We start from the raw sequence: 13,100 nt of genomic DNA on the forward strand, positions 1-13,100 counted from the left end.
TTCAATAATCATGAGAATTTAGCCTGTAAATTTACTAACAATCAGCTATTCTATCCCACTGTGAACTGCATTAATACTGTGAGAAAGCAGCTTATGTAATGGCATGTAACATTGTACTGTATGCTCAATACAATTTAGTAAGTAGGCCATGTTCTATAAAGAGAGAGGAAAAGTTAGCTAGACATATGCCTAAGACTTTGATCAGGGGTAAACCTAATCCCTTCTGCAACCTGTAATAAGGCACCCCCCCATAAAACCCCCCAAAAAACAAACAACCCAACCCGGTCATCTTTGATTTTGTGATGGTGCCCCCTGGTTGCTAGAGTGAACCAGGTTTGTCGGTTTGAGGAGCTTTCCAGTTGGGCCCAGGCAAGCACTCTACCCACCTTAAGATTTGGTCTCCATGGATTAAATTTACTAAGCTCAAATGATCCTCTTACTTCGGTTCTGGCTAGCGTCTCTCATAGTAGTCTTCTTTCCCTCCATGAAAAATCCACGACTTTGGAGCGGATGAGAGCAGAACGGAGTAGGAGGTCATTGGAGGATCTGAGGTTACGTGTGGGCAGGTAGTGGGAGATTAGTTCAGAGATATATGGAGGGCACAGGTTGTGGATGGCTTTGTATGTTAACGTTAGTAGCTTGAATTCTATTCGCTGGGCTATAGGTAGCCAGTGGAGGGACTGGCAGAGGGGAGCAGCAGATGAAGATCGGGGGAGTGAGGTGAATTAAACGAGCAGCACAGTTTAAGGTGGACTGGAGGGGGGCGAGGGTGTTAGCTGGGAGTCCATGGAGAAGGGTGTTGCAGTAATCTAAGCGGGAGATTATGAGGGCCTGGACGAGCATCTTAGTGGTTTCAGGGGTGAGGAAGGAGCGGATTCGGCAGATGTTCTTGAGTTGGAGGCGCTAGGAGGTGTTGAGGGTTTGAAAGTGTGACTTGAAGGATAGGTTGGAGTCCAGGGTTACCCCAAGGCATCGAGGCTGTGGGACAGGGGTAATTGTGGTTTCGTTAACTTTGATAGATGGGTCAGGTGGAGGGGCCATACGGGGTGGGGTGAAGATGATGAACTCTGTTTATTCCATGTTGAGTTTGAGAAAGCGGGAGGAGAGGAAGGAGGCTACAGTCTGGAACTCTGGCCAGCAGGGATTTGTTGCCCACTTACACTAGGATACTCTAAACGGTCTGCTTCAGGATATTCTTAAATACAGTATTTTAAACAAGATGTTTTGTTACAATGATAGCAGCAGATTTTACGACATCTCAAAGCTACGTCAATCCAAGGTTAAGCATAACACCCAAGCTTAAATTCTCATGAAAATACAATGATTCCAGCTTAGTAATTATATTGTATATGAATAAGATTACCATTGATGTCCTACAGAAGACGATGTCCTGTGGATATTTTCTAGACTGAAGCTCCATTAATGGGTTTTTGATGTAATGGAACCATCTATATAATGTCACTGCTTGTTTAGAAGTGATACGACTGAGTAATTGTTTCTAAATGGAGGTGCCCTCTTTCAACTTTACATGCCTGGTGTTAATGGCCAGATACAGACGAGACTGATGTTTTTTTATGAAACATCTTTTTTCCATAAGGAATAGAAAATGTAGCGGATGCCAAACACTATAATGAGCATTCTCTGCAGTCCGGCGCTGTTTAGGTCACTTATCTTGGTCTTGATGGACGGTATTTCTTCATCGTGCCAAATGATTATGATGTTACCAGCCTGCACGTCTGTATTATAGTAAAACTGGTGTCTTTATTGATAGCTAAATCTATATTTAAGGGAAAGAGGCAGTATGTCACATAAACTGATATTAAAACCTAATATTTAAAGGGGATGTCTAGCTACAACAATTATTTAGAATGCAGCTTATCATGTTCTGAAATAACAAAGGAAGTCTTACTTGCGAATACCTCGCTGTGCAGAAACATTAAGGGTCTGTACTTGAAATGATATCCTGACATGTTTGTGCCAAGAGGAGGGAAGTAGAGACTGGCAGGGGACCCACGAAGTCTCAGAACTGAGCTGACTAATAAGCAGAGACCAAGGGGAGGTGTGTAAAGGTAAAAAAAATCATCTTATTCACCTCGCCTGAGCTCCATCGCGGACCACATCATCTTTGAGCCTTCTCCATCCTCCTAAATGACGTCGGCGGACTCATGAAGCTTGCATGCTGGACTTTGTGATGGTGGACATTAGAGATGAGTAAGACTGTTTAAGTATATGCACCACCTCTAGACCTCCGCTTATTTGTTGTACTGAGATCTGATGAGAACCCTGACTATAATAGTGGATCGTGGATGGCAAACTCAAAAGTTTTTGGAAAACTTGTCACGATGAACTGGTTTGCACAAATAATTTCCAACCCAGTTGCCGTCACTGTGTTTATCACCTGCACATTGCACTAAGATCACAACCTTGGATCTTCCTTAGGTTAAGTCAACATCTCCTGGTGGATCTCCTGGTGGACGTTGAAGGGTGAAAACAACTGTAGGTTCTAGTCTACCATCTTCAAGATCCAGTACATGACACATTCAGTAACAACAGGAAGATAAATAAAATGCATATAGCAAGACAATACAGCAGGGTATGGTAGAAAATAGTCTTCGTTTCAAGCTTTATTCTTAAAACAACTTTTTTCTGTACTGTTTCTATTGTTTCTATGTTAATAGTTTTTATGCCTCCTCTATTGACAAAGATTGTTTCTGCCTCTAAGCCTTTCTCGGTAGTAATATGAAATTCATCTATCTTCCCAATGTGAATAAAGCTGTTACGCTATACTTTCAGAAAGCCACGTATCCCACTCACTTTTACATACAGGTAGAGAATCATTGTCTCCCGAATGACACATTAGTGATCATTTTATATCTGTGTGTATTGAATTTAGCCAAAAGATGAGATGAATAAAATCCAATACACATGGTGCCAATGTAAATGTGAAATACAAACATTGCCGAGTGGAACATTTAAAGTCATTTTTGTCAAATAAATATGGAATTTTGTTTTTATGTAAAAATGTGAAACATGGCCAGATTCTTCTATAAAATGTTTATAAGCCAAGAAATAAACATTAGACTTAACTAAGGAAGAGCAACATGAAAGTGCCAGAGGGCTTACCTTGAGGAGAACAGCAAGACACGGCAAAATCCTTTACACAAGCAAAGAATAAAGTAGAGACCTCTTCTGTTCACTAATCGGATTACACATAGCTGATTATTTTAAGATTTATCTCCAAAAACAGTTGGCAATGGTTTATGTAGAAGCCAGGGAAGGGTCGAAACTGGCTATCCTACCCTTCATTGATGGCAACTGTGATAAATCTCTCATGGCAGAGAGATGAAACTTGAAGACATTTAGGATTCTGTTTTTATTAATTTCCCATTGCTTACATTGTGTTATTCTATAAAACCAGGGGCATGTCTTCAGCTCATGCTGCCTTAGGCACTAAGCTTCAATATACCCCATTCAGTCCACGCACCGCCATATAGCTTACAGCTTACCAAGTTGCTTCTTATTTGTATGTATTTGTTTTGGGGCGTTACTAGATAAGTACAGATAAGTAGAGATGAGCGAACAGTGTTCTATCGAACACATGTTCGATCGGATATCAGGGTGTTCGCCATGTTCGAATCGAATCGAACACCACGTGGTAAAGTGCGCCAAAATTCGATTCCCCTCCCACCTTCCCTGGCGCCTTTTTTGCACCAATAACAGCGCAGGGGAGGTGGGACAGGAACTACGACACTGGGGGCATTGAAAAAAATTGGAAAAAGTCATTGGCTGCCGAAATCAGGTGACCTCCATTTTAGACGAATAGTGGATTTCAAATCCGGGTCATATGAGAATGTGAACTTTGTGACTATGAGACAGGGATAGCTGTACAGGCAGGGATAGCTAGGGATAACCTTTATTTAGGGGGGAATGTTATTAAAAATAACTTTTTGGGGCTCTATCGGGTGTGTAATTGTGATTTTTGTGAGATAAACTTTTTCCCATAGGGATGCATTGGCCAGCGCTGATTGGCCGAATTCCGTACTCTGGCCAATCAGTGCTGGCCAATGCATTCTATTAGCTTGATGAAGCAGAGTGTGCACAAGGGTTCAAGCGCACCCTCGGCTCTGATGTAGCAGAGCCGAGGCTGCACAAGGGTTCAAGCGCACCCTCGGCTCTGATGTAGGAGAGCCGAGGGTGCACTTGAACCCTTGTGCACCCTCAGCTCTGCTACATCAGAGCCGAGGGTGCGCTTGAACCCTTGTGCACACTCTGCTTCATCAAGCTAATAGAATGCATTGGCCAGCGCTGATTGGCCAATGTATTCTATTAGCCTGATGAAGTAGAGCTGAATGTGTGTGCTAAGCACACACATTCAGCTCTACTTCATCGGGCTAATAGAATGCATTGGCCAGCGCTGATTGGCCAGAGTACGGAACTCGACCAATCAGCGCTGGCTCTGCTGGAGGAGGCGGAGTCTAAGATCGCTCCACACCAGTCTCCATTCAGGTCCGACCTTAGACTCCGCCTCCTCCGGCAGAGCCAGCGCTGATTGGCCGAAGGCTGGCCAATGCATTCCTATGCGAATGCAGAGACTTAGCAGTGCTGAGTCAGTTTTGCTCAACTACACATCTGATGCACACTCGGCACTGCTACATCAGATGTAGCAATCTGATGTAGCAGAGCCGAGGGTGCACTAGAACCCCTGTGCAAACTCAGTTCACGCTAATAGAATGCATTGGCCAGCGCTGATTGGCCAATGCATTCTATTAGCCCGATGAAGTAGAGCTGAATGTGTGTGCTTAGCACACACATTCAGCTCTACTTCATCAGGCTAATAGAATACATTGGCCAATCAGCGCTGGCCAATGCATTCTATTAGCTTGATGAAGCAGAGTGTGCACAAGGGTTCAAGCGCACCCTCGGCTCTGATGTAGCAGAGCTGAGGGTGCACAAGGGTTCAAGTGCACCCTCGGCTCTCCTACATCAGAGCCGAGGGTGCGCTTGAACCCTTGTGCAGCCTCGGCTCTGCTACATCAGAGCCGAGGGTGCGCTTGAACCCTTGTGCACACTCTGCTTCATCAAGCTAATAGAATGCATTGGCCAGCGCTGATTGGCCAATGCATTCTATTAGCCCGATGAAGTAGAGCTGAATGTGTGTGCTAAGCACACACATTCAGCACTGCTTCATCACGCCAATACAATGCATTAGCCAGTGCTGATTGGCCAGAGTACGGAATTCGGCCAATCAGCGCTGGCTCTGCTGGAGGAGGCGGAGTCTAAGATCGCTCCACACCAGTCTCCATTCAGGTCCGACCTTAGACTCCGCCTCCTCCAGCAGAGCCAGCGCTGATTGGCCGAATTCCGTACTCTGGCCAATCAGCACTGGCTAATGCATTGTATTGGCTTGATGAAGCAGTGCTGAATGTGTGTGCTTAGCACACACATTCAGCTCTACTTCATCGGGCTAATAGAATGCATTGGCCAATCAGCGCTGGCCAATGCATTCTATTAGCGTGAACTGAGTTTGCACAGGGGTTCTAGTGCACCCTCGGCTCTGCTACATCAGATTGCTACATCTGATGTAGCAGTGCCGAGTGTACATCAGATGTGTAGTTGAGCAAAACTGACTCAGCACTGCTAAGTCTGCATTCGCATAGGAATGCATTGGCCAGCCTTCGGCCAATCAGCGCTGGCTCTGCCGGAGGAGGCGGAGTCTAAGGTCGGACCTGAATGGAGACTGGTGTGGAGCGATCTTAGACTCCGCCTCCTCCAGCAGAGCCAGCGCTGATTGGCCGAATTCCGTACTCTGGCCAATCAGCACTGGCTAATGCATTGTATTGGCGTGATGAAGCAGTGCTGAATGTGTGTGCTTAGCACACACATTCAGCTCTACTTCATCGGGCTAATAGAATGCATTGGCCAGCGCTGATTGGCCGAATTCCGTACTCTGGCCAATCAGCACTGGCTAATGCATTGTATTGGCGTGATGAAGCAGTGCTGAATGAGTGTGCTTAGCACACACATTCAGCTCTACTTCATCGGGCTAATAGAATGCATTGGCCAATCAGCGCTGGCCAATGCATTCTATTAGCGTGAACTGAGTTTGCACAGGGGTTCTAGTGCACCCTCGGCTCTGCTACATCAGATTGCTACATCTGATGTAGCAGTGCCGAGTGTGCATCAGATGTGTAGTTGAGCAAAACTGACTCAGCACTGCTAAGTCTGCATTCGCATAGGAATGCATTGGCCAGCCTTCGGCCAATCAGCGCTGGCTCTGCCGGAGGAGGCGGAGTCTAAGGTCGGACCTGAATGGAGACTGGTGTGGAGCTATCTTAGACTCCGCCTCCTCCAGCAGAGCCAGCGCTGATTGGTCGAGTTCCGTACTCTGGCCAATCAGCACTGGCCAATGCATTTCTATGGGGAAAAGTTAGCTTGCGAAAATCGCAAACTGACAGGGATTTCCATGAAATAAAGTGACTTTTATGCCCCCAGACATGCTTCCCCTGCTGTCCCAGTGTCATTCCAGGGTGTTGGTATCATTTCCTGGGGTGTCATAGTGGACTTGGTGACCCTCCAGACACGAATTTGGGTTTCCCCCTTAACGAGTTTATGTTCCCCATAGACTATAATGGGGTTCGAAACCCATTCGAACACTCGAACAGTGAGCGGCTGTTCGAATCGAATTTCGAACCTCGAACATTTTAGTGTTCGCTCATCTCTACAGATAAGTACATTAAGCTCATAAAATATGATAAAACCATTAATTGATCTGTTTAGTTAATATAGAACTAACTATATATATATATATATATATATATATATATATACATATTGTGGAGAATGTAGCTCGATAGATGCAGTGGTGCGGACCCAAACAGTCAAGACGGGCTCAAAAGAAGCAGAAAACTGGTTTATTTAGAAAAATAGGAAAATAAATAAGCCTTCACTTAACTTCAGGGACAAATGAGCGAAAACAAGATACAGCCTTAACTTCAGGCAAAAAGAAAAGAAAAACAAGCGACTAAACAGAAGTTGTAACCTAAATAGACATGTGGCTTACTAACAGCCTCACGAAAAACAAACACAACATTTGTCTCACTGGACTCAGGGTTACAGGCCAGACCCAGTCACCTCCTCTCACTCCCTAGATCTGCCCTGCAGCCTTTCATGGCCCAGTAACATGCCTCATGACCCACAGCTGGGGCTGAAACCTATTCCAGACCTGTCCCGGACCACACATAAGTCAGGAATCTGGGGCTGATACAGCGGGACTCTAGCACCTTGCCTGTCACCTTCTCACAATATACCGTATATATTCGAGTATAAGCCGACCCGAATATAAGCCGAGGCCCCTAATTTTACCACAAAAAAACTGGGAAAACTTATTGACTTGAGTATAAGCCGAGGGGGGGAAAGGCAGCAGCTACTGGAAAGTTTTTGGGTGCACTAGTTGCTGGGTGGTGGGGAAGGGGAGGTGGTGTTTTGGTTGTCTGTCTGCCCCTTGAGGACTGTTTTGTTTTTTTTTCCCCCACTTGGAATTCAGCCTGGCTGTATATAGGGTATCTGCAGTGCTCCTATTAACCCCTTCCTGACGGAACAGGAGCACTGCAGATCCCCTATATTCAGTAGACCAGGCACTTTCAGACACAGGGATACCTAATGTGTTTGTGTTTCACAGTCATTTTCTACTTTTATATGTAATCTAGGGAAAGGAGGGATTTAGAACTGTGCTGAAAAACTCTGCTTATACTCGAGTATATACGGTATACACACACACGTGGGACTCTGCAAAGAGGAATGTGTGGGATGTGCACTCTATTGACTGCCTTGTAGCATCCACAGTAGATTGCTCATCCAATCAGTATCTTATACCATGTATGTTACATCACTGGAAGCAAATTATTTTGGTTAGTAATGTGGATCTTCCCTATGGAGGGGGATATGGGAGTAAGGGGAGGGAGTCTGACTAGTGAACTTGTAAAATGGATCTTCTGCACCTAGCTTTATTTAACTGGATTCATTGTCTTCTTTGTTTCCAAATGTTTAAGGACTATATCTATACAGGACCCTCATTTCTACAAAGGTGTGAGTAGGTCAAAGACTGATAAATATCCATTTTTGTGCAGGCCACTGTATCACTCTTTATTACATATGTGACTCTATGTAGTATTTAGAGATGAGCGAACAGTGTTCTATCGAACTCATGTTCGATCGGATATTAGGCTGTTCGGCATGTTCGAATCGAATCGAACACCGCGTGGTAAAGTGCGCCATTACTCGATTCCCCTCCCACCTTCCCTGGCGCCTTTTTTGCTCCAATAACAGTGCAGGGTAGGTGGGACAGGAACTACGACACCGGTGACGTTGAGAAAAGTAGGCAAAACCCATTGGCTGCCGAAAACATGTGACCTCTAATTTAAAAGAACAGCGCCGCCCAGGTTCGCGTCATTCTGAGCTTGCAATTCACCGAGGACGGAGGTTTCCGTCCAGCTAGCTAGGGCTTAGATTCTGGGTAGGCAGGGACAGGCTAGGATAGGAAGGAGAAGACAACCAACAGCTCTTATAAGAGCTAAATTCCAGGGAGAAGCTTGTCAGTGTAACGTGGCACTGACGGGCTCAATCGCCGCAACCCAGCTTTCCCAGGATCCTGAATGGAATACACTGTCAGTGTATTCCCGTATACCCGATATATACCCCGATACCCGTTCCAACGGTGTGCCCCCCCACCTTCACCCCAGAAATACCCTGCAAGTCCCCTAGCAATAGAATTGGGGCTATATACACACACAATTTTTACTACTGGTATACAGTGCCATTGTCTGACTGGGAATTCAAAGAATATATTGGGGTTATAAATACCCTCATTTCTTGCTACTGCCATATAGTGCCAGTTTCTGACTGGTAATTCAAAGAATATATTGGGGTTACGTGCACCCACAATTTTTACTACTGGTATACAGTGCCATTGTCTGACTGGGAATTCAAAGAATATATTGGGAATACAAATACCCTCATTTCTTGCTACTGCCATATAGTGCCAGTTTCTGACTGGTAATTCAAAGAATATATTGGGGTTACGTGCACCCACAATTTTTACTACTGGTATACAGTGCCATTGTCTGACTGGGAATTCAAAGAATATATTGGGAATACAAATACCCTCATTTCTTGCTACTGCCATATAGTGCCAGTTTCTGACTGGTAATTCAAAGAATATATTGGGGTTACGTGCACCCACAATTTTTACTACTGGTATACAGTGCCATTGTCTGACTGGGAATTCAAAGAATATATTGGGAATACAAATACCCTCATTTCTTGCTACTGCCATATAGTGCCAGTTTCTGACTGGTAATTCAAAGAATATATTGGGGTTACGTGCACCCACAATTTTTACTACTGGTATACAGTGCCATTGTCTGACTGGGAATTCAAAGAATATATTGGGAATACAAATACCCTCATTTCTTGCTACTGCCATATAGTGCCAGTGTCTGACTGGGAATTCAAAGAATATATTGGGGTTACGTGCACCCACAATTTTTACTACTGGTATACAGTGCCATTGTCTGACTGGGAATTCAAAGAATATATTGGGAATACAAATACCCTCATTTCTTGCTACTGCCATATAGTGCCAGTTTCTGACTGGTAATTCAAAGAATATATTGGGGTTACGTGCACCCACAATTTTTACTACTGGTATACAGTGCCATTGTCTGACTGGGAATTCAAAGAATATATTGGGAATACAAATACCCTCATTTCTTGCTACTGCCATATAGTGCCAGTTTCTGACTGGTAATTCAAAGAATATATTGGGGTTACGTGCACCCACAATTTTTACTACTGGTATACAGTGCCATTGTCTGACTGGGAATTCAAAGAATATATTGGGGTTATAAATACCCTCATTTCTTGCTACTGCCATATAGTGCCAGTTTCTGACTGGTAATTCAAAGAATATATTGTGGTTACGTGCACCCACAATTTTTACTACTGGTATACAGTGCCATTGTCTGACTGGGAATTCAAAGAATATATTGGGAATACAAATACCCTCATTTCTTGCTACTGCCATATAGTGCCAGTGTCTGACTGGGAATTCAAAGAATATATTGGGGTTACGTGCACCCACAATTTTTACTACTGGTATACAGTGCCATTGTCTGACTGGGAATTCAAAGAATATATCGGGGTTATAAATACCCTCATTTCTTGCTACTGCCATATAGTGCCAGTTTCTGACTGGTAATTCAAAGAATATATTGTGGTTACGTGCACCCACAATTTTTACTACTGGTATACAGTGCCATTGTCTGACTGGGAATTCAAAGAATATATTGGGAATACAAATACCCTCATTTCTTGCTACTGCCATATAGTGCCAGTTTCTGACTGGTAATTCAAAGAATATATTGGGGTTACGTGCACCCACAATTTTTACTACTGGTATACAGTGCCAATTTCTAACTAGGAATTCAAAATGCGCAAGGCTCCCGGAAAGGGACGTGGACGAGGCCGTGGGCGAGGTCGGGGGAATGGTTCTGGGGAGCAAGGTAGCAGTGAAGCCACAGGGCGTCCCGTGCCTACTCCTGTGGGGCAGCAAGCATTGCGCCACTCCACAGTGCCAGGGTTGCTTGCCACATTAACTAAACTGCAGGGTACAAACCTTAGTAGGCCCGAGAACCAGGAACAGGTCTTGCAATGGCTGTCAGAGAACGCTTACAGCACATTGTCCAGCAGCCAGTCAGACTCTGCCTCCTCTCCTCCTATTACCCAACAGTCTTGTCTTCCTTCCTCCCAAAATTCCGAAGCTTTACAGAACAATAACCCAAACTGTCCCTGCTCCCCAGAGCTGTTCTCCGCTCCTTTCATTGTCCCTCAACCTGCCTCTCCTCGTCACGATTCCACGAACCTAACAGAGGAGCATCTGTGTCCAGATGCTCAAACACTAGAGTCTCCTCCATCTCCGTTCGATTTGGTGGTGGATGACCAGCAACCCACCCTCATCGACGATGATGTGACGCAGTTGCCGTCAGGGCATCCAGTTGACCGGCGCATTGTGCGGGAGGAGGAGATGAGACAGGAGTTGGAAGAGGAAGTGGTGGATGATGAGGACACTGACCCGACCTGGACAGGGGGGATGTCAAGCGGGGAAAGTAGTGTGGATGTTGAGGCAGGTGCAGCACCAAAAAGGGTAGCTAGAGGCAGAGGCAGAGGTCAGCAGCTTAGGCGAAGCCAGGCCACACCCGGAATCTCCCAAGATGTTCCAGTTCGTACCCAGCCCCGAAAAACTCCCACCTCGAGGGCACGTTTCTCGAAGGTGTGGAGTTTTTTCAAGGAATGCGCCGAGGACAGATATAGTGTTGTCTGCACAATTTGCCTCTCGAAATTGATTAGGGGCTCTGAGAAGAGCAACCTGTCCACCACTTCAATGCGCCGTCATTTGGAATCCAAGCACTGGAATCAGTGGCAGGCAGCAACGGCAGGACAAAGGCCGCCTGCCGTTCACGCCACTGCCACTGCCTCTGCCACTGCCTCTGCCTCTGCCACTGCCACTGCTGACTGTGCTGGCGATGCACTCCAGAGGACGAGCCAGGACACCACTTCATCTGCCTCCGCCACTTTGTTGACTTCTACCTCATCCTCCCCTGGTCCTGTCTTATCTCCTTCTCCTGCACCATCAAAGGCACCATCAGGCGTTTCTTTACAACAACCCACCATCTCTCAGACATTGGAGCGGCGGCAGAAATACACTGCTAACCACCCACACGCGCAAGCCTTGAACGCCAACATCGCTAAACTGCTGGCCCAGGAGATGTTGGCGTTCCGGCTTGTTGAAACTCCCGCCTTCCTGGACCTGATGGCAACTGCGGCACCTCGCTATGCCGTCCCTAGCCGTCACTACTTCTCCCGGTGTGCCGTCCCCGCCTTGCACCAGCACGTGTCACTCAACATCAGGCGGGCCCTTAGTTCCGCGCTTTGCACAAAGGTCCACTTGACCACCGACGCGTGGACAAGTGCATGCGGACAGGGACGCTACATTTCACTGACGGCACACTGGGTGAATGTAGTTGAGGCTGGGACTGCTTCCCAAACTGGCCCGGTGTACCTCGTCTCCCCGCCTAACATTCCTGGCAGGGACACGAGAAGAACACCCCCCTCCTCCTCCTCCTCTACCGCCTCCTCCTCCGCCACCGCCTCCTCCTCCGCCACCGCCTCCTCCTCCGCTGTTAGATTGACCCCAGTTACGAGTTGGAAATGTTGCAGCACTGGCGTTGGTAGACGTCAGCAGGCTGTGCTGAAGCTGATCAGCTTGGGGGACAGACAGCACACTGCCTCCGAGGTGAGGGATGCCCTCCTCGATGAGACGGCAATATGGTTTGAGCCGCTGCACCTGGGCCCAGGCATGGTCGTTTGTGATAACGGCCGGAACCTGGTAGCAGCTCTGGAGCTTGCCGGACTCCAACATGTTCCATGCCTGGCCCACGTCTTCAACCTAGTGGTGCAACGTTTCCTAAAGAGCTACCCCAATGTTCCAGAGCTACTGGTGAAAGTGCGGCGCATGTGCGCCCACTTTCGCAAGTCGACAGTAGCCGCTGCTAGCTTAAAATCTCTCCAGCAACGCCTGCATGTGCCACAACACCGGCTTTTGTGCGACGTCCCCACACGCTGGAACTCAATGTTTCAGACGTTGAATAGAGTGGTTGAGCAGCAGAGACCTTTGATGGAATACCAGCTACAAAACCCTAGGGTGCCACAAAGTCAGCTGCCTCAGTTTCACATCCATGAGTGGCCATGGATGAGAGACCTTTGTGACATCCTACGGGTCTTTGAGGAGTCCACAAGGAGGGTGAGCTCTGAGGATGCGATGGTGAGCCTTACAATCCCGCTCTTGTGTGTTCTGAGAGAATCCCTGATTGACATCAGGGATAACTCAGATCACACAGAGGAGTTAGGGATAGCATCCGATCCGTCACAGCTGGAGAGTAGGTCCACACATCTGTCCGCTTCACTGCGTTTAATGGAGGAGGAGGAGGAGGAGGAGGAGGAGGAAGAAGAGTTGTCCGATGATGTGATGGTGATACAGGAGGCTT

The 13,100-nt window shown here is 46.6% G+C and overlaps 1 protein-coding gene across 1 annotated transcript in view; it reads left to right on the forward strand.

The window, feature by feature from the left end:
* The window catches only part of MACROD2 (mono-ADP ribosylhydrolase 2), a 1,460,592-nt gene that overhangs the window by 975,389 nt on the left and 472,103 nt on the right, over nt 1–13,100 (forward strand). The window lies entirely within an intron of this gene.

This window comes from Leptodactylus fuscus, chromosome 3 (genome assembly GCF_031893055.1).
Source record: "Leptodactylus fuscus isolate aLepFus1 chromosome 3, aLepFus1.hap2, whole genome shotgun sequence".
Lineage (NCBI taxonomy): Eukaryota > Metazoa > Chordata > Amphibia > Anura > Leptodactylidae > Leptodactylus > Leptodactylus fuscus.